The sequence below is a fragment of the Peromyscus eremicus genome, chromosome 10 (genome assembly GCF_949786415.1).
Source record: "Peromyscus eremicus chromosome 10, PerEre_H2_v1, whole genome shotgun sequence".
Lineage (NCBI taxonomy): Eukaryota > Metazoa > Chordata > Mammalia > Rodentia > Cricetidae > Peromyscus > Peromyscus eremicus.
In genome coordinates this window covers 86,956,118-86,979,226 of record NC_081426.1, presented here as the reverse complement: position 1 = coordinate 86,979,226, position 23,109 = coordinate 86,956,118, and the positions used below count along the sequence as shown (strand labels likewise).

Genomic DNA, 23,109 nt, shown 5'->3' with positions numbered 1-23,109 from the left:
AGAAAAAAGAAACCATGAGTTGGAAAGAGAATAAGGGGATGGGAATCTATGAGGAGGGTTAGAGGGAGGAAAGAAAAGGAGGAAAATTATTGTCTTAATTATTGTTCTGTTGCTATGAAGAAACACCATGACCAAGGCAACTTATAGAGAAAGCACTTAATTCAGGGCTTGCTTACATTTTCAGAGGGTGTGGTGATATTTTATTTGTGCTGAAATGTGATAGTTGTATGTTAATAAATAAAGTTGCCTGGAGAACAGAGGTCAAATAGCCATAAAACAGAAGTCAGGCAGTGGTAGCACATGCCCTTAATCCGATCACATGGCAGGCAGAGTCTCTGTGTCATCAAAGACACAGCCAAGCATGGTGACATGAGCCTTTAATCCCAGTACCAACCATAGAGACCTGGAGGTCTGTATAGACAGGCAGTGACAAAGAAGTCATGTCGCTAGGCTTAGAGCCAATGAGAAGGCAGAACAGGAAGGCAATAAAAACGTGGGTTAGACTGAAAGAAGCTCTCTGTGAAGTTACTGCTGGTGGTAAACTAAAGCTAGTCATGGCTATTGCTCTGATCTCTTTGGCTATTCCTCTGTATTTGGCTCTGTGTTTCTTGTTTAATAAGACCGTTTAGAAATTTGTCTACAAGAGGGCAAGTACATGATCATCATGGCTGGAAGCAGACAGGAGTGACAATGGAACAGTAGATGAGAGCTTTGCATCCTGATCTACAAGCATGAGCATCAGGGAGGAATATCAAATTGTTCTTCAGGACTATAGCTCCTTCCAACTTCATTGACTGCAACACATTTCTCTCTTAGGCTAGTTCTACTCCCTGTTAACAGCTCTCCCTGGCATGTGTCCCATGGTTTTGGCATATCCAACATCTTGGTGTCTCCAACACAATCCAGACTTCATTTTCACAATACAATGGCCTCTCCAGGCCTCTGTGTAGGGACTTCCTTGCCACATACCTGGTCTCAGCTGGTTAAGGGAAGCCATTGAGGAAGATTCCACAAACTCTTTCCTATATTCTTCTTGACACTAAAGCCAGAAACAGATGGTTGAAGCTGCCCAGTTCCTTTGCTTGCTGGGTTTGAAACCTGGACCCCTTCTTGAATTATATTTGCATAAGATTCCTTTCGTTGTTTGGGTTTAGAAAATCCCTCAAGCCTCTTTCTGTCACAGGTTACAGGATTAGTTTAGGTAGTCTTGCTCTGAGGTTACTGCACCCTTTATTCCACTTGGCATCAGGCTTTTCTTTAAACTTCTCATCACCTTGAGCATAAGACTTGACTCCCACATTACATTTCCTGGTGTGCCTTTTCTCCTCAAAGTGTATATTTTGCATCTCTTTTTGCCCTTCTTGCTCCTTTTCACTGTAGACCTGCATAAGAGTGACCACTAATAACCATGTGACCTAGTCAATTATAGGCTATCTTGAAATCTACTCTGCTGGTGGCATTAATTCAAAACTCTTCAGTTTATCCCTGGGCAGATTTTTAGGACCAGGTCAGCAGCCCCATTATTTGCCAAAATATCACAAGAATAGTCTCTAAGACAGCCAATAAGATTCTTTCCTTCTGAAACCTCGTGAGTTCGGCCTACATAGTCCATATCACCCTCAGCACTACTGTTTCCCATGTTCCTTTTAGGATGGTCCATCAATCTGCTTACAGCATCAAACTGCTTTTTTAATCAAAAGTCTCAAAATCCACATTCTGCCAACAACAGCATCATCAGTCCTGACACAACAATACCCCACTCCTGGTATCAACTTCTGTCTTAGTTACTGTTCTGTTGCTGGGAAGAGACATCATGACCAAAGCAACTTATAAGAGAAATATTTTAGGAACCAAGCATTCAAACATATAAGATGATGAGGGTCATTCTCATCCAAACCACTGTAATAGTATAATTGTATTCTAATACTAAATAATAAGAAATTTATACTTTTGAAAGTTTAAGAAAAAGATTTCTGCTTTTACATAAGCCTATTATCAACAGGGACAGAAAACCACAGACTGAACCTCTGAAATAATAAACTGAAATAAATCTTTCCTGTTGTCTTAGTCAGTGTTCTATTGCCGTGAATATATGCCATGACCACAGCAACTATTATAAAAGAAAACTATTTTATTGGGGCTGGCTTGTAGTTCAGACGTTTAGTCCATTTTCATCATGGTGGGAAACATTGTGTTATATAGGCAGACATGGAATTGGAGAGGTAGCTGAGAAGTCTACATCTGGATCTGAAGAGAGCAAGAAGAGAGAGTAAGCCACTGGGTCTGACTTGAGCTTCTGAAACCTCAAAGCCCACCCCCAGTGACACACTTCCTCCAATAGGCCACATGTACTCCAACAAGGCCATGTCTAATCCTTTCAAATAATGCTACTCCCTATGAGCCTATGGGAGTCATTTTCATTCAGATCACCATACCTGCTATTAGTTTTCACAGTGGAATTAGGTGATCAATATACCATAGAAAGAGTAGCTAAAAGAGAGCAGGCATCTAACCTAGTATCAGTGTGGTGATATTATGTTCCCCAAAATATTGTGCACCCTAATAAACTTATCTGAGGTCAGCCACTAGATATAGAGGCCAGAAAATGGTGGTTCACACAACTTTAATCCTAGCATTCCAAAGGCAGAGATCCATCTGGATCTCTGTGAGTTCAAAGCCACACTGGAAATAGCCAGGTGTGGTAACAAGAGCCTTTAAACCAGGAAGTGAGCCTTTAATCCCAGGAAGTAATGGCAGGAAGCAGAAAGGTATTTAAGGCATGAGGACAAGGAACTACAGCCTGGTTAAGCTTTTAGGCTTTTGAGCAGCCACAGTTCAGCTGAGACCTATTTGGATGAGGACTCAGAGGCTTCCAGTCTGAGGAAACAGGATCAGCTGAGAACTGCCGAGGTGAGGAAGCTGTGGCCTGTTCTGCTTCTCTGATCTTCCAGCATTCACCCCAATACCTGCCTCTGGGTTTGATTTAATTAATAAGACAGTTAAAGATTTGTGCTACATATCAGAAAAGAAATTGAACTGTATATTTAAAATATTTATCACTGAGAAAGAATTCATATGTTGAAATCTGAGTTTTGAAGCACTGTTAACAATCATACAAATAAGTGTGTTTATACCATCATTTCTCATAATAGCTAAGACACTGAAGCAACCCAAGTTTCTACTGAAGGATGAATGTGTAAGTAGAATATGGAATTTTTTAGGGGAACACTAGCCTTATAAAAGGAAATTCAGGTATATACTGATCATAGATAGAATTTTAAGAATAAAATAAACTAATAATGGATTATATGTGCAATTCTATCAAAATGAGATACATAGAGTAGTAACATGCAGATAGGCAAAAAGTAGAATGGCCATTGTTAGCTACCAAAAGGAGAAAGAATAGCGAGTTGTTGTTTAATGGGCACAGGAGTTTAGTTTTACAAGATCAAAAGGCTATAAAGATGGATGGTAGAGATGGCTGCTTCGTGGATGAAATTAAATCCCCAGAATATAGTATAAATTTGACCTCCAAATTCATGTTGTAATAATAGGACCAAGATGGGGGGGGGGGTTAAGATCATTGGGCTTCCTGCTTCATGAACACAATTAAGATCTTTACAAAAGAGGCTTCACATGGAGTTTGGCCTTTTTGTTCTTCTGCTCTTCACTGTATGAAGACACAGAATCTTTCTCCTTTTTTTGTCTTTGCGTCTGTCTATCGTGTGAGGGTACAGGAAGAGCCTTAAGAAAGAACCAATGTGGCTCATTGATCTTGGACTAATGTATCTCTAAAATTGTAAAGTATTTTGCTAGAGTAACACAAAAGCATAAAACTGAAGCATAAAACTGTCAAATGATTATAAGATGATAAACTTTATTATGTACATTTACCTCAAAGACATTTTGAAAATATAAATATGTAGTCTAAAAAATGTTTTCAACTGTTATTTACAATATATATAAAATATTCTGTATGTGGAATACAATAAAATTAATTTGTCTGGACTTTTTTTTAACATTGATAACAGAAAAAAAATCAAAATTGCACATGTATCTAGTGTTAGATCACTATCAGTCATTTAGAGGCAGGATTTAGGGAATTCTCTTTGGCTCTAGCTTTTACCTCACTGGCCTTTTAATTAGGCTATGGTTCCATAATCATTCAGTTTTCTGTAGACTCCTGTTCTGTGATAGGAAGTGCTGCTGAAGTTTCAGACTGCTAAGTACCTTTGTGTCTATTCTGAATTTCCTTGACAAAATCCTAAATGTATCTCAATGGTTTGTTTGCTGATTCTGCTCCCTTACCTATATGTATGTTAAAAGTTATCCTTATTAAACTATATTGCAATCACTAGTATACTTTTATCCACTATAACAAATGGTTAGTTCTTCCACAATCTCTAGAGTGACTATATTGAGTAAAATGATACATAGAAAATTGTAAGCCCAAAGTATTTGGTTTGAATTATGCCCCTATCACTGAATGTATGTGTGAATTTGAAAATGTTATTTGAATATTAAAATGCAGATTATATGAGATTATGCAAAGTCCTTATTTATTCATTGCACATTATTTCATAGACCTTTTTTTTTTAAAAAAAAAAGCACACTTATTTAGCACTGTTGCCATTTTTTTTTTTTTTTTAGTAAAAAATAAAGAGGTGTTTCTAGATTCTCATCTAAGGTTAATAAGAGATTTCCATGTAAAGGAGTTGCTGAGCTTCACACAATTTAATAATTCAAGGAGCACAATGTGACATTACTACATTTTTATATCCTTAAATTACACCGTATCTCTTAATTACTTAATTTATTATTATTAAACGACAGTGTTAGTAAAGCCAAGTAAAAAATAGCATACTCTCTCCCTAGCACATTTAGGAAGATGGGAAAATGAAAGGAAGGCATGGTGGGGTTCCTTTTAAAGACTGATCGTTTTCCCAGAACTCTTCCTACACAGTAGAGGTTTCAAATATCAAAGGCTGTTTTCCATGGCAGAAAGACCGGAGTGCATTGCATCTGAGGGCTTTTAAGGTGGTGGGGAATGCCCAACACACTCACAGATGACCACTAATGAACTGACATCATGGCCGCTAACGTTAAAGCCATGTTGGAGGCATGTATGGGAAAGCCCATAATTCTTTTGTTCTTTTAAGATGAAATATGATAGAATGTGAATAGGAGGTAAAAAATAAACAATAAGATAATCATGTAAACCACAACCAAAATGGCTCACCCACATCAAAACCATATATTTTGAATGCCAGGCCTCTAAATGAATATTTGTAAGTATTCTTAAACCTCTGTCCCATTGCATTTGAAAAAATACATTTTTAAATTAGTTATTACTCCCTCTTTCCATCCTTATAAGCATCTAATTTCTTATAAAACAAGTCAAGTAGTTGTGATAAGACAATTTTCAAACATTTGAATTAAAAAACGAGGCAAACAGGCATCTGAAATTTTAGAGTTAATTCTGATGGCTTAAATCATGTTTTGAAAACATTATATTTTGTTCTTTATGCTAATTTGTGACTTCCTGCTTCAACAACAACAAAAAGTGGCTTTCAAGGGACAAAAACCATGTTTCTCTGACATCAAAACGTGCTTGCAAAATATTGTTTTCCTGAATTAGCTGAAATGAATGAAAGACATAAGGATTATATTTCTATTTAACTTCATAGGAGTTTGAATGTGAGAAAACAAAGAGTGCTTTGGGCTAAATCGGCTTGCGATCCCATGTAACCCACCCTTGTGAGAACAAGCCACACAGCTCTTGTGCAGGAAGTTTGTCAAGTACAGTTTCATCGACTGTCTTGTTCTGCTCGCCCGAGTCCTTCCCTCGCTGATGTCATGACTGTAGGAAACCAGAGAAGAGTATACAAACAACCTATATGGGGAAATGGACTCATTTGGCATGATCTCCTCTGCTAATCACCAACCCAGAGGCGCAATATTAAGCTTAGTAATTCATAAAAGTGATTTGGAACATGTTAGTCCTGTAGACTCTTACATATATGAATTTAATGAGAAGTTCATCAGCTTGCCAACAATTTTTCTCTAATAATGACTGACATAGTATTTTCTGTTTATTTAAATTTCAGGCCATGGGAGATACTTTAGAAGCAAAATTGTAGAGAGAAAAATTAATCACTTTATTTATAAAGGTCAGTGAAGCATACCACATCCTCATAGGTATTATTTCGTCATGGAGGCACACTTACAATCGTCCTTTCCACACCTCTACACTTTTATTTGCCATTTGCTGTTTCCTATTCCTCTGGCTAAAGAGAATCTTTGTCTAGATTTGTAGAACCTAGATGGCCTACAGAGCACCCTTCTTTAGTAACTAGACAGAGAATGTCCAAGTCCCTGCAATCCAATGCAACGTTCAAGAGCAATACATACACTGTCTGAAGAAATCACCACACAGTCTGCCTACCTCTTCTCACACTGAAACACAATTTCAAAATCTGAACCGGAGAAGATGAAGCTTTGAAGAGGAACTAGTCTCTCTGTCTTCTTCCAAGCTGGCCTTGAATAAATCTGAGTTTATCCTACAAAAACTTGTCTCCCAAATCCTAATATTCAAGTTAGTATTTTGAATCTAGGACAATTGGATCTAGTATCAAAATCAAATTTTTTGGAGTGTAGACAACCTATTGCTGGTAATAAGTTATCAAAAATATAGCTTCAAAATTTGTCTGTTCTTTTAACATTGTGAAAACCAGTTTAGAAACTCAAGTCACTTTTTTTCTGGTTAGACAATAAATATGGGTTCATCAGTTAATAGAGGATAAAATTAGCATTCCATTTGTATGTAAACATTATGAAAGTTTTATGCAGAACAATTAAAGTAGATTAGTATCTTCCTCTGGGCACAAAATTCAACTCCAAATGGATCTAGGACTGAAAAAAAAAAAAAACCAACCAAATAGACAAACAAAAAACCCTGATAACATGCATCTATTGGAGGAGGAAGTAGAGAACATGCTTCAACATTTAGGCACAGGGAGGCTCTTTCTAAACAGACCCAGGTGTTAAGACCAACAACTGACAAATGAGACAAGGAACTAAAATAATTCTGTACAACAAAGGACACCATCATTCAGGAAAAGAGGCAGTATATACAGATGGAAAAAAATCTTGAATGGCTGCACATGTGACAGAGGGTTATTGTTTAGAATACACAGAGAGCTCAAGAAAACTAAATACCAAGAAAACAAATAAGCCATGTTTAAAATGGAAATGGAACTAAAATGAGAGTTCTCAAAAGAAAAAAAAACACAAATATCTGAGAATTACTGTTTAAAATATTCAATATACCTAACCATCAAGGAAATGCAATATATTTCAAGATTTTATCTGACTCCAGTTAAAAAATGACAACTAATGATGACATGGATGTGGGGAAGGATAAACACTAACAGTCTTGGTTGGGGTGCAAAATTGAGAGGAAATCAATGTGGTGGTTGTATACCTGCTCAGTCTGCACGTTACTTGTATGTATGCTTTCAGGGATGATCATTTGAGATTGTATAACCAATTGGTGTGTACTAAAGTCTTAAGAAGAAGACGTGGAAATGTACTACTATAGAAGCCTTCTAAAATAGATACTTAAAGAGTTTGAATGGAGTTACCTTATAATGGGAAGACAATGCCTGTCATAATAACAAGTTATCAAATAAAAAGCTCAGTGACAGATATGATACCACTTCTCAAGCTATGTGTCAGTGCTGTCCCATAGACTGCCCCCCAAGACATTACAGACTATTATCATTGCTCTTGATTGTGCTCCAGAACTTGATGACAAGACCTTATTGCTGAAGAAACTATACACTTGAGTCATAGAAAACAGAGAAATCAAGTTGTTACTGCTCTGGAAGCTTCATCTCCAGTGGCTAATTTTCATAGTGATGGACAATTCTATGCATGCTATCAGGGTAGAAAAGTAATCAACAGTCTAACCCAGCTGTGAGCCCTCTGAGCTGTGATAATGTGTGGCCTGGCAAGATACGCCCATTGGTGCAACAATGTCATGAGTTTTATGGGAGAAATCAATTTGATTAGATGAAACATAGGTCTGATATCATTTATTGGGCCCAAACCATGTGATCAAATAATAGGCCCTAGAGAAGAATTTAATCCTATTACTCTGCCAAATGGATAAAATAATAAGCTGGTCCCTAAGTTCTTACCTTTACACTTATAAATTAGAGCATTTTTCAGGCCTAATCTGAGAAGTTTTTTCTTGCAGTAGATAGTGATTAATACAGACACTCACAACTAATTTGGTCCCCATTCAGAGAATAAGACACTGTGGTGGACTCAGCTCTAAATAGGACATTTGTATTACACCCCCAAATCCCAAACTTAAGGATCACTGTGGAAGAATGGGCAAATTTTTTAAGTGCTAGGGGAAATAGACATATGCAACAAAACAGTATTTGTTAGACGTAACATGGTTATTGCATACTTGAATTCCCAAGGGCTAGGGCTGTGTGCACAAGACCTGGTCAAGATTTAGATAGCCGAAATCTCAGCATGGAGGTAGTGATTGTTTATTAACTCCCACCCATAGCTGAGAAGACATTGGCAAATGATGGCTGGGAGACAGGAGAAGGAGAGGTCCATTTTCTTTAGGCATGTGGTTCAAGAGGCTACCACCCCTAGTCTAGTAGATAGTCATGTACTTCATTTAGTCTAAAATCGGAGTGGAAGTCATTCAGAAATCTCAATATACTTATGAGACCAAGTCAGTAAAGATTTTAAAGATTTTTCTGACTCATACAAAGGTTTTACTAAACCGATGGTGTGAGACAGAGATCATATTCTTTTTATAAAGTGCTATTTGAGTTCCTATTCAGTGGCAAGGTTGTCTCAGTCAGTGTTCTAGTGCTGTAAACAGACACCATGACCATGGCAACTACTGAAAAAGAAAGGATTTAAATGGAGCTTGCTTACAGTTTCAGAGGTGTAGTCCATTGTTGTCATGGTGGGGAGCATGGCAGCAGGCAGACAGACATGGTACTGGAAAAGCAGCTGAGAATTGTATATCTGGATCCATATGCAGCAGGGAGAAAGGGAGGGAGAAGGGGAGAAGAAAAGGGAGAGAGAGAGGGAGAGAGGGAGAGAGAGAGAGAGAGAGGGAGAGAGAGAGAGAGAGAGAGAGAGAGAGAGAGAGAGAGAGAGAGAGAGAGAGAGAGACTGGGCCTGGCTTTGGCTCTTAAAACCTCAAAGCCCATCCCCAGTGACACACTTCCTCCAAGAAGGCCACACCTCCTAATCCTTCCCAAGTAGTGCCACACCCTGATGACCAAGCATTCAAATAGATGAACCTATGGGGATCATTCTCAGTCAAACCACTACTGAAGTAGACAATAAAATATATTTTCATTAAATTGTAATCTTAATATTTGTAAATAGCCATTAGTGACTATCCCATTGGATACTTTCATTTACATTAAAAAAAATCAAGTATAGTGTGAGGTAACATTATGAATCTTTTAGATAAAACTTATTATAATATTAAATCATTCATTTCAACTAACAGCACAGGTGGCTATTTGAGGAAGCTTATATTTTTACTTATATTTTAAGATTAACCTTGCTCCTTCATGCTATTCCCTATGTTTCTGTGAATATGTGTGAATAACTCAGATTTTTGTGCACTTCAATCACATATTGGTCATAATCTGAGGTTATATGACCCAACTTTTCCTTTCTTTATATTTTTATACTTCTCTGCCCCCCTTTTTTTTCTTTTGGAGTATTAACTACCCATCCCCCTCACCCCTGCCACCATCCCAGGCTGACCTTGAGCTTGGAATCCTCATATCTCAGCATTCTATATGCTGGAATTACAGGCTTGTGACAGCATAACTGGCTGGGTTTTTATAGTTTTCTGCTCATCTTTTCTGCATGTAATCACACCACTAACTCTGTGAGGTCTTAACTCACTGACATTTATCCCAAGATTTGTGTCAAACTTGAGTCTTTTCTATGTCAGCCCAACATAGTAGGGGTTTGTAAGGCCATTTTAAAACACCTAGTACATGTACTCCCTCTTCACCAGTTACATGCTTACTGTTGGGCTTCAGTGTTAGATTCTCTGATGTGCAAGGGGGCTATACCTCTGTCTTGTCAGCATAATTAGTGATCTAAAACATGCTAGTTGGCTGTTATTATTGCAATTGCTCACATATATTATTAAAAGCTTCTTGTATATAAGAATGGAACTAAGTACTACCTTTAGATTATCTAATTTGATCATCATTACTGCTCATTTTAAATTTATTTTTTATTTTCATAAAAGAAAAGGAGACATACTAAGTAATATTTTCTTTTTCTAAAATAATAATGAAAGCTGCAACCAATTAGAAAACTCAACTTAAAATTAGGTATGTCATTGTTTGAAGGCAGTTAAGATGCAATCATTAAAAACATAAAGTTTCCTTCTACCACAGGGTTAAATGAGAGAAAACCCATTCTAGTTGTTGTATAATTGGAAAATAATGGTCTTGGTTATCTAGTTCACAAACTAACACATATGCAAACCTTAGTGTCCTCATTTGATTGCTAATGTGGAAACCATTTCTACTCTTTGCTATTTGGAGGGATGTGTTTTTATTTTTTATTTTCTTTTTTTGAGACAGGGTCTCTCTACATAGCCTGGCTGTCCTGGAACTCACTATGCAGACTAGGCTGGCCTTGAACTCACAGAGATCTACCTGCCTCTGCCTCCCAAGTGCTAGGATTAAAGGCCACTCCCAGCAATGGACATATATTTAAATTAATCATTAAATACATAGTCTTCACATACATATATTGTCACAGTATCACCACTAATTATGGGTGTTCTGCTGCTTATGCTCAGGCTTTGATGACAGAGGGTGAGCAATTTTGTTGTTAATATACAAATACTTTCCATAGTTCTGGATGTAGCTTTAAACATGCATGACCAAGCTGGCAGGCTTTTATGTGTAATAGGAGAGACATCTCCTTTGTCTGGTGAGTCCCTCTGGCTCTCACACATACCTGTAACATACCTACAGTCAAAGACACAGATCCGGTCACACAGCTCCTATGCTGGCCCAGTGAGTGGCAGGCTGAATTTCACATCACATACACAATCAAAGAAAGATGTCCACACGCCTGGCCACATCATAAAACACAAGCAATATGCAAGGCAAACACAGTATGTCCTGCCTCAGACCCACCTATCCCTTGGCAGTGTTCTTCAATGAAATTTATCTTAATGAACCTCAGGACACAGAATTAAAAAGAACAATCATATCTTTATCAAGTAAATCAAGGAGTTTAGAGAAGACATGAAAAATAAAGCTCAGTAGACTTACAGAGGATCACAATGAATGCCTGAGTGAGGTCCAGGAAAACACAAATATATGGTGGAATGGACTGATCAGACAATTCAGGATTTGCAAACAGAATTCAGTAAAGATACAAATATTGGAGAGAACTCAAGCTAAAATTAATATGGAATTTAAAAACGTAATAAGAAAACTCAAGGGAAGCCCTTTGGGTAAAATATATGAAATAGAAGATAGAATACAAAGAGCTGAAGTTAAAGCAAAAGAATTGGACAATCAAAGCAAAGACTATAAAAAAAATACATATTAAAGGAACATATTAAGAACTGTGAGATACTTTGAAAGACCAAATCATCAAATCATAGCATAGATCAGCAATTCTCAACTTGAGAGTCATGGCCCCTTTGGGGGGGTCATATATCAGATATACTACATATCAGATATTTACATTAAGATTTATAATGGTAGAAAAATTACAGTTATGAAGTAGAGATGAAATTAGGTTATGGCTGGGGGTCACCACAACATGAGGAACTGTATTAAAGGGTTGCAGCATTAGGAAGATTGAGAAGCACTGGCATAAACAAAGGAGAAGAATGCCATGGCAGTCAATGACATAGATGAGATCTTCAACGAGCTCATACAAGAAAACATCTCTACAGATACAGGGAGCACACCGAACACCAAACACATAGGATCGGGTAAGAGGCTCTCCATTGCATAGTACAGTTAAAACATTAACAATACAGGACAAAGAGAGTATACTGAATGTATCAAGAGAGAAACCACAGGTCACATGTGCAGGAAAACCCATCAAAATAATAGTTGAGGAAAGCTGAGAATAGGAGAGGTGGCATTCTCCAGGGAATAACACGCCAATTAGTTATCCAGTGCCAAACAGTCAGCCCTGAAAACATACATACAGGTAGCATTAAACAGACTGATCGGGTTATAATTAGGGCTATATATGTATATACATATATGTATGCAATAACAGTAAGGAAAGGTCATAAATATGAAAAGGCATGGGGAGGATTATATGGGAGAGTTTGGAGGGAGGAAAAGGAATGGAGAAATGTTGTAATTAAATTAGAATATCAAAAAGCCCAACTCATTTCTCAATGGAAAAATTTAAATGTCAGAAGAGTCTGGAGCAATGTACTTAAAGGTCTATAGCACCATGACTGCCAACCTAAACTTCTGTACCCAGCAAAACTATGTATCATAGGTGAAGGAGAAAGAAAACTTGCATGCTGTAAACAGGATAAGATAATTCATGTCAGCCGAAATATTCCTACAGAGAATTCTAGGAGTGATATTTCAGAGTAAGGACAGGAATATGTCTACCTAAAGCTGAGACAATATAGAAAGGAAATAAATAGAATTATAATTACTGAAATACAAAGTAAGAATAAGAACATATATAGCAAAACAACAACACATGGCCTTTAACAACACACCTTTCAATGATAATTGTAAATATTAATGGGTTTATCTTCCCAATCAAGACACAGGTTAGCTGAATGGATTAAGAAACAACTCCATCTGTCTTCTGTTCATGAGAAACTCACATTATCTTCAAAATAGGAGCCACTTTAAAATAAAAGAATGGAAAAAGATATTCCTCAGCCAGGTGGCCGTGGCACATACCTTTAATCCCAGCACCCAGGAGGCAGAGCTAGGCACATCTCTGTGAGTCTGAGGCCAGCCTGGTCTACAGAGTGAGATCCAAGACAGGCACCAAAACTACACAGGGAAACCTTGTTTTGAAAAACATATATATATATATATGGAAACAAATAGGAGTCCCTATCCTAGTATCTGACAAAGTAGCAAACAAACTAAAACTAAGCAGAGGAGATAAAGAAGGGCACTTCAAATTAAGAGAACAATTAATCAATAAGACATTAATGCTCCTAAGCATATATGCATCGAACTCTGGCCCACCCAATTTAATACAAAGTGTGTTAGTAGACTTAAAGACACATATTAAGTGGTTTCAAAACCTCATTTAATTTAGGAGACAGGTCATAGAGACAAAATGAAACAGAGAAACATTAGAGTTAAATGATATCATACATCAAATGGACCTGACAGATATCTACACAATATTCCCCTCAAACACTACAGAATATATATTCTATTCAGCAGCCTATAGAGCTTCTCAAAAAGAGACCATATCCGGGAACATAAAACAAATCTTAACAAATTCAGAAAAATTGAAATAACTGTCTCCTATATGAATGAAATAAAACTTAAAATTAAGAGCAAATGAATTTCTACTAATTACACAAACTCAATGGAAATTAATCAACCCATTACTGAATGGGACAAGGAAGAAATTAAGAAAGAAATTTAAAAGAAAATTCTGGAACTAAATGAAAATGAAAACACACAAAAATCTCTGGGACACATTAAAAGCTGGCACCAAGAGGGAAATTAAAGTGTCAAGTTCCTACAGACAAAACCAGAAAGAGCAAAAGTAAGTAACATAATGATGCAATGCAAGAATTTGGAAAAACAAGAACAATACAAACCCAAATCCACTGTATGACAAGGAAGAACAAAACTCAGAGAACCAATGAAATAAGAATAAGAAAACAATACAAAGAATCAGTGGGTCTAAGGGCTTGTTCTCTGAGAAGATAAGATCAACAGACCCTCAGCCCAACTAACAAAAGGAAAGTCAGAAAGATCTCAAATGAACAGAATCAGAAATGAGCAAGGCCACATTACAACAAATACCAAAGAAATTCAGAATATTATGAGTGAATACTTAAAAAAAAACCTATACTCTGTAGATGTAACCAACCGTCTTACTAATTAAGAAACACAGAACCAATGCAAAGAGGAAAGCCAAGAGATCATAGCTAAGAGCCTTACCCGTCTGCTGCAGCTAGCCTCTTCAGCCAAGAGAGACCTACTTCCTGAGTGTTTGTCTTTATATAGACTTCCTGTTCTGCCTTCTCATTGGTTATAAACCCAACCACATGACTGCCTCGTCACTGCCTGTCTGTACAGACCTCCAGGTCTTCTATGGTTGGTATTGAGATTAAAGGTATGTGTCTCCAATGCTGGCTGTATCCTTGAACACACAGAGATCTACCTAGCTCTGCCTACCAAGTGCTGAGATTAAAGGCATGCACCACCACCACCCAGCTTTTGCTATGGCTCTAATAGCTCTGACCCCCAGGCAACTTTATTTATTAACATACATTGAAAATCACATTTCAGTACAAATAAAATATCACCATAATACTCCATTAAGTTATAAAATCTAAAAGAAATTTCTAGATTCACCTAAATCACCAAAGTTAGAACGAGAAGATATAAACAATTTAAACAGACCCATAACAAATATTAAAGATGAAACTGTAATAAAAAGACTTTTAAAAAGTTCTGTAAAAAGCCAAGGTCTAGATAGATTCACAGCAGAATTCTATCAGATTTTCAAAGATCTATAATGAATACTTATTTAAATAATAAGAAACATAAAACACACATCCAAATTCCTTCTATGAAGCCAGTATTATCTAAAACCAAAACAAGGTTAAAATCACAAAACAAAACAACCAAATCCCCAAACTACAAACTAATATCCCTAATGAATATAGATGAAATAATCCACAAAAATATTGTAAAACAAATATTAGTATATATAAATAAGATCATCCACCCGGATCAAGTTGAATTTTTCCTGGAGATGTTAGAGGGTTCAACATACAGAAAATGTAATGCAACATGTAAATGGACTTAAAATGAAAATCACATGATCATCTCAATTAATACAGAAAAGACTTTTGACCAAACTCAAATGTGCCTTTTTGATAAAAGACCAGAGCATAGTGCTGAAGGACACATACCTCAACAGAATAAAGGTACTATATAACAAACCACAGCCAACATCATCTTGGGTAAAGAAAAACTCAGAGCAACCCCATTAAATTCAGAAATAAGAGAGGGCATGAGCCACTCCTTTGTAATATAGTGCTTGAAGCACAAGCTAGAGTAGGAAGACACAAGTAGGAAATTAAAAGGCCACAAATAGGGAAAGGAGAAGTCAAATTATTTTTAATGATTTTATGATATGATATTATACATAGGAGATCCCCAAAACTCCACAAGAAAATTTATAAAAATGACCAACATTTCATCAGTGACAGGGGGGTAAAACAAAAATCAATTTATAAAATTATAGCTTCTCTATACACCAAAACCAAACACGCTGATAAAGAAATTGTGGAAACAATCCCATTCACCATATCTTCAGGTAAGTGTAGCTCTTACCCTATATCACACAAGCTCCATTTTTACAGTAAGCCATAATTGGTCAAAATACAGAGACCAACTGGATATGGTGTGTCCCAATTGCTACATCTATAACATAACCCCTATAATTAAGGCTCAGAAAGCGTTGTGGGATAGGGGCAGAGAGATTGTAAGAGCCACAGGAACAGGACCTCTGCTGTGAATTGTGTCTTCCATACACCACATGGAAGTGCACCCATGAAATCTCAACACTATGGTTGCCTAAACAAGACTTAAAGAATGGCATCACCAGTGGACGTCCTAGTGTGGATGGAGGAAATCTCACAAGACCCTATCCGTAAATAAACAGCTATAGACAATTAATGGCTGCTGAGAAAGAGAGAATCAGTCTTCTTCCAGGATAAGTCTTTAGTAGATTACCTCATGCCCAGTGATCAACTCCAAAAACATGTACAACATTAAAGAGACAAAATAATTAAATAACAAGAGACAAAAAAAAAATAGTTATCTGAAATGTAGTCTTCTCTGACTTTCTTACAAATCTGCTTGCTAAGGATTATTTTCTTGGGTAGATCTCTTTTGTCCTACTCACTTATCTCTAAAGCAGAGAAAGAAATAAAGCATATAACAGTAAATGTGTTAGAAACCTGATCATAGACAGTATATGCCAATGTTTTGTTTGCAGTTTACATATAGCGAAATGTGTATAAATGGTAACAAAATCAGTTCCTACAAGTACATTTTAATCAGTATGAATTACTGCCCCAATTAATGACATTATTTAAAGTAAGTAAACTGGGCAAGGCTCTAACTGAAATAGTCAATATGTCAACTCACCATGCTATTCTTCTCCCAAGCCTCCAACTGAATCGGAACTTAATCTCTGGGTGTGTAAGTCACTCCAAAATAGAAGTAAGATGCTTAAAGAACAATGCTGGGTTTTCATGATTGCAATGGTAAGGAAGGCCTCATAAAATCCCAGCTATTTTTGGGATTTATGCACCCATTCTTATTAAGTACTGGCCACGATAAAGCCAATTGTCTATTTTGATGCACATCAAAGCTATTCAAGTTTGCTTCCTAGAATTTGGGGTTTTTCATAACTCAAATCTCTTAGCATTTTAACTTATCCATATGTATAAATCTCCAGATGGAAAAATAACTTCATTCTATGTGTTAAATCATTATTCAAGAGCTGTATTTTAGCAACCCTCAAGTGACTTGGCCCTGATCCGAAGAGGGCAGATATAGGAGACGGGGAATGTATTGAATGTTTGTGTTAAGCCAACCACACTTAATTTAAAGGCTTGCCTATTCCAATGAAAACCAAACCTTTGAAAATCCAAGAACATGTTGTCTAGCCTTAAACCACTTTTAATAAACAAAGATTTTCTAGCTACCACAGATGATTTTGCTTTAGAAACCCCTTATATATCATCTTGTCCTCTCTATATGATGGCTTTTTCTTCTTAATCTCCCTGACTCCTATCTGTATAAATGGGCAATATAATGTGTGTACTTAATGGTGTTAAAAGAGAGAAAACAGAAGAGAAAGAGGGGAGAGAGGAAGGGAGATGGGGAGGGAGAAGAAAGGGAGGCAGAGGAGGGAGATGAGAAGGAAGGGGTGGAGAAAAAGGAGATGTAGAAGGAGGAGGAGGGGAAGAAGGAGAGACAACTGACTTTTCAGCCAAATTTATCCTCAGTTCCACTAGGGTAGAACTTGCTAAGTACTTACTAAGCTCTTGATATCCATTCGCCAATGAGACACACATTACAAACTATGCCACTAGACATTCCTGTGTATACACACAGTCAACCTAAGTACATATTTATAAATGATATATGTAATTCAATCTCTAAGTAACAAAATATAATAAAAACTACTTAATCCCCAGATGGTGATCAGAAAAACACAAAACTAAAGCTATACTGTAAGGGTATAGATCTATTTCTGCCCAGCCTCTGTGCTGACGAGCTCTGATTCACAGTGCTGGTGTCTTACTAGTTGTTCAACTGTGCCTGAGAACTAATAGCACACGTAAAGGCAGGGGACACCATGTCATGCCTTCAGATTGATTTGGAGAAATGCTTTCTTGTGCTGTTTTCTACATTTAATCAATACCAATAGTGTAGACTCTCCAAGTGCAATCCTTAGATTATCAGCACCTTGATGACTTTCTAGAAATGAGAGCTCCCACACATTGGGCAGTGTTGGTATGATTTTTCAGCACCAGTGTTCTGAAGACATGAGAGTTGAAGGGACTCATAACTTTCCTTAATGCTGTGTACAGAAGCTTCTTGAAAGAACTGGGACATGGGGGCAGATTTCTGTGTTTCTTCAAATGGGAGAGAGCAGAGGGAAGAATCCAATGTGGTGGGTGCTCCTGGATATGACGATCAGAGTCAGAGAGTAGAATTAGGTTAGAACTAAATCTTAAATGTTTCAATCCTTGTCTCATACAGTGCTTGATATAGGGACTGTAACAAATATCCACAAACAACTATGATGAAAATGGACTACTATAGGGATCGAGTAAACTTTGCAGTGAATGTGTGGCATTGATGTAGGCATGTCCTCACTCCAATACCTTAGACCCACAGGAGTATAAAGCCTTGTCTGGCTGAGACTCAGTGGATGGCAAGGCCTTTCTCTGCTCCTAGTGAGAAGTTTGACAGTGTGTGCAGAAAGTATCCACTGATATATTTTGTAGGCAGGTCTCAGTTGTAGGTTACAGGGTTTGTCACTGGGTGATATTGATGCTTATTTTTCTCCTCTGGTAGCATGCATTTACCTTCCCAAACCATGAATGATACTCAGTTGAAGTAAGGCTTCTAGGTGGACACCAGCTCAGTTTCTCCATGTTTGATGACAAAAGTAAGTTATATTATTGGTTATAATTATTTTTAGTTTTGATGTTTTCGAGACGGGGGAGGGAGATGAAGAGGATCTGGGGGGAAATGGGTGGGGAAGGAGAAAGATTATGATGAAAATATAATCTGGGGGGAAATGGGTGGGGAAGGGGAAAGATTATGATGAAAATATATTGTGTGTAAAAATTTTAACAAAATTGTTTTAACATCCCTGCTTGTTTAACATCTCTACTCTTGAAAAAAAAACAAAAACAGGAATACCCATGGACGCTTTCTCCGTCTATCTCATATATGTTGCCTACTTGCAGACTGCCATCTTTCAGAGACTCTTTCTACCAAGATTAGCTGCACCTGCCTCCTTGTTCAGCTGTATATAATAACTGCCTCCTATTTTTCAGTGTAGGGGTCTCTGCGACCACCAGGGCCAGCAAAGTCACCATCTATCTGTGTGAGGCAAGAAGAAAATCCAATTCAACACAACTTAGTAGCCAGTGTTGGTTCAAACTTCCAGAGCCTGACACAGGGCAGTTTATTTAAGGCATATGTAAGTACAATATAATTTCGGTAAAAAGTTTCCTGGTGTAATACAATCCACTGTGCATAAGGAGGCATAATTACATTGAAATTCTTCTCAGAATACATGCAACTTCTTCCATGAAGACAGGTTCTAGAGGTAGGCTATGTGTGTTACCTTAAGGGCCTAAGGGAGGATCTTGTGTAAGCTCAGTCATACAGAAAGTGCAGAGGTCATTTGGGCTATTAGACACCTCCTCCAGTCCTGGTTGTGGGAACTTGGAGGAGCTCCTGGCCGTACGGATAATGCAAAAGTCACCTAGACTATTAGCTACCTCCTGTCCTGCTTGTGGGAGTTTGGTATGGCCTGGTCATACATATAACATAGATCACCAGGCTATTAATCGCCTCCATTCCCAGACTTACAGGTGGACAAACAGGTTATATATCACTCCTTTTGAAGAGGCAGTCATGCATGTTTAACATCCCTGCTTTCCCTGGTGCTTATCTGTGAGTTCAAGCACCTTTGTTCTACCAACATACCTTCATGTAACAACCCTGCTTCCCTATTCAACTGTATGTAAGAAACACACTGAGCTTCCAAGGTGCTACAGTTTCCATCAGAGATCCCAGATCACCCAGATCCATTTTTTTTGCATATGTATGTCTGTCCTTTCACATGTGTGTCTGTCCTATCTTCATTCTTTCAACACCCCGAGTCAGGGTTCTTGAACACAAGCCATGTGCAGATTTGGCAGACATGAACTCACACTTTGGTATAACTTGGGTTTGTTTTCTTACACTTCCTCGGGACTCTGTGAAGTGACTGTGGGAGATGCTTTGCTGCCCCAGGAAGCAATGCCAAGAGAGGAAGTTGGGACCAAAGGATGCCTTAGATGCAGATGCTTCTCAGAAAGTCTAGAACCCAACAAGGTGGTAAGAAACGCAGCTAGAGGTGACTGAAGTATTGAATGAAGAAAAAGAAAAGAATAGAGGTTAAAAGGATGAGAAAAGATGACTTTCAAGATAACTTTATTTTAAGTACCACCAGGGGGAAGTTAAGACTTGCTACTTTGCTATGTATACGTATATCTCATATAATACAAGGGTCTTACACATTTCTCCACACTTACCAAAAGATAGGGTACTTTATGTCAATGACAGGGTCAAGAGTTAGCATTGCACATTTCCATTTATTCCTTCCTGCATCTTTACAGTGTTTTGTAAAGATTACATGTCCGGGAATATTCTTTTCTAATCATAAATGTATTATGTGTTGAGAATTTCTGAATGTCTTATTTCTTCATGGTACTGGCCAAGGATGTCAGAGGTACAAGTGTGTCTGCACAGAAGGTATAAACATTTTAAACAGTGAAAAATTCAATTTAAAGTAAATGTTTAGTGCTGGTCACTGGGGAATCTGGACTGCAGAATATGGCTGACTTCAAGAATTGGAAGCATGTTAGCAACCACAAACGCACTCTCCATCTCCGGGACATCCAGTGACCGAGGCACAGTCATAAATTTAGCGTTCTCTCATTGTAAGCATTTAAACTATTTCAGTGATTGTCTTGATAGAATTCCAGTAAAGAGCAGCTGTCAAAATGTATCCTATATTTGCAAACCACCTACACTGTTACTATAATCGGTTGAGGTTTGTTTTTGTTTCATTTGACTTTAAAAAGTTTGTGCGAAGCATAATTCAGCCTTGGTCAAACTTTTACTAATATCCACAAGAGAACGATTATCCATAATTAGACTGTAGTTTTTAAAGGAGTTCATATTTGAAAAGTAATAAAGTATCTAGGTGGTAATTTGTCTTTATAGTGTCATTAATCTGAAAGTCAAACCCTGTTGGGCTATTGTGTGTACACTCCAGTGGTGCAAATAGCCACTTTTTATTCTGTTGAATCTGTTCTGTCAGATTGCCAAGGTAGTGTGGTCCACAGTGTTTCCATTAATTTTAATATCTTCTCTCACAGTTCCTTTCCACACCAAACTATGATTTGAATGCACTAAGATTATCCCTTTAAAACTATGTCAGGAAAACAGCCTGAAGGAGTATAGTTCCTTCTGCAGAAAATGTAGCCCACCAAATAGAGTACCCATTTTTACTAGTCACACATATATCACCAAAGTGTTAGAACTGCAAGTAACTAGTTTACTAGCTATGGCGAAGCCAAAGAAAATAGCAATTCCAAAGTTCAGAATTACTAGAAAATATGAGGATGTAATTTCTGACATTAAAAGAAGGAAAAAAATAAGTATAAAATTTTCATCACTTGTTCTGTGTGGTCCTACACACATAGAACTTTACTGTCAGACCCAAGGAGCACACGAATAGGTCCAACAACATTCCATCATGGATGGGGAAAGGATTTATGGGGCCCATCCCTCTCTGAGGAGATATGGGCAGTTAATGGTTGCTGAGAGAGTGGTACAGCCCCTGACTTAGGTAAGGTGCTGTCTATGAAATAAATAGCCCCCTTCCCGTGGTCATGAAAGGAACCCTAAGTCCAACAGGACACATGCAGACAAAAGTGAAGTGAATGAATGCAGGAGAGGTGACTTGATTAGCTGGAGTGTAAAGGTGATAAAAGAAGAAAACGGGGAAGAATATGCTCAACGGCCGTTTTACACACACACACACACACACACACACACACACACACACACACACACTCAGCTATTTGATGCCCTTGGCCTTTGCACACTTGGCCCTCTCCAGCTCATCCTCTTCCATAGCCTCAGTCCTCTCAAACCACTTCTCCTGTCCACCGTGGCACTGGCTTTCCACAGTGTCTGTTTCTGCGCTCTCTGGGGTTCTCCCTAGCTGCCTTCTACAGTCTGCTCCTGAGTGTGCTGGTGCTGGCAGGCCTGGAAGTTGCCACCTTTCCATGTTACCACATAAAACCTGCTGTACACATGCTAAATACGTGCACGATAGGTAATTAAGTACGCAGAGGAGGTTTTACTGGGGCCTACGCTGTAGCAACAGCAATACAGAACTCAAGAGGGAGGTCTCCCAGATGGCTCTGGAAGTATGAGAGGAGGCCTGTCAGCTATGGATACAGCCTCTGGTACTAGCCACAGACTTTCTGCTTAGTTGCACAGCCTGCGCAGGCCTGCTGGGTCTGTCTGCCTCCATTGCCATGCACAGGGATATGCTCTTCTCTATCCAGACTGTGGGCTGCAGTAGAGACATTGGGTACAATTCTGGAGGCTGGGAGATGGAAGTGTCATCCAGAGACTTCATGGTTAAAGCAAAGCCTCTCTGGCTTGTTGCAGGCAGCCTGGAGCAGCTCTAGCTGGCACTAAGTCTCCACCAGTAGAAGCTGTGGCTTCAGCATCCCATCCGTGATAGCTGTGACGGCTCTTGTGACTGAAATGGAGTGTCCTCCAGTTCATTGAGGCGAGGCTGAAATCTCCAGGTGTCCTGAGCCAGATCGGAGTTTTCCTGTGCAGCTGTGAAATGTTTAAAGTCTCCGGGATATCATAATGACTGCTCAAGGAATGATGGACATAGCTATCTTGATTGATATCTCCTGGGTCTCAGTAAAATCGGCAGGTTTGAAGTTGCCATTTCCGGTGTCCTGTGAACCTCCTGGAGCAGCAGCGATGTGATCTGCAGCCCCTCTAGACCCAGGAATGGCAGCAAAGACAGGAGCAGTTCTACTCCACCCTCCGTGCCCCGTTGGCCCGAGGCCACTGGTTTTGCCCTGTGCAGCTCCTGCTGAGATGGTAGTGGTGGTGGGGCTATATATTAAGTACTAAAAATAAGCCTATTATCATATTATCTGTACAGACTCACACAACATACAATCTCCAGGTTAACCTACACACCCAAGAAAACAGCTGAAATTAAGTCACACCAATACTAATGCACACAGACAACTGTGTTTCTCAAATATAGATGTCTTAACAGCAGTCTGTCCCAACAGCAGCCGTAATGGGATATGGAAGAAATTGACATTCCCCTATGAAAAACAGGAAAATTCATCTGATGTGGCTTCTGAGTCTGGAAAATAGAGAAAAGATTCAGTTGTGAGGTTGTCACGGGACTGTGTTTCTGTGGCACAGTAACTTCAGAGGCATCATCTGCAAGGCTAGAGTCAGTACTTAG

The 23,109-nt window shown here is 38.3% G+C and overlaps 1 protein-coding gene and 1 pseudogene across 3 annotated transcripts in view; one reads left to right on the top strand and one right to left on the bottom strand.

Moving 5' to 3' along the window:
• Positions 1-23,109, bottom strand: part of Cfap299 (cilia and flagella associated protein 299) — a 497,260-nt gene that overhangs the window by 145,561 nt on the left and 328,590 nt on the right. The window lies entirely within an intron of this gene.
• The window catches only part of LOC131920804 (RNA-binding protein FUS-like), a 104,669-nt pseudogene continuing 93,494 nt past the window's right edge, over positions 11,935-23,109 (top strand).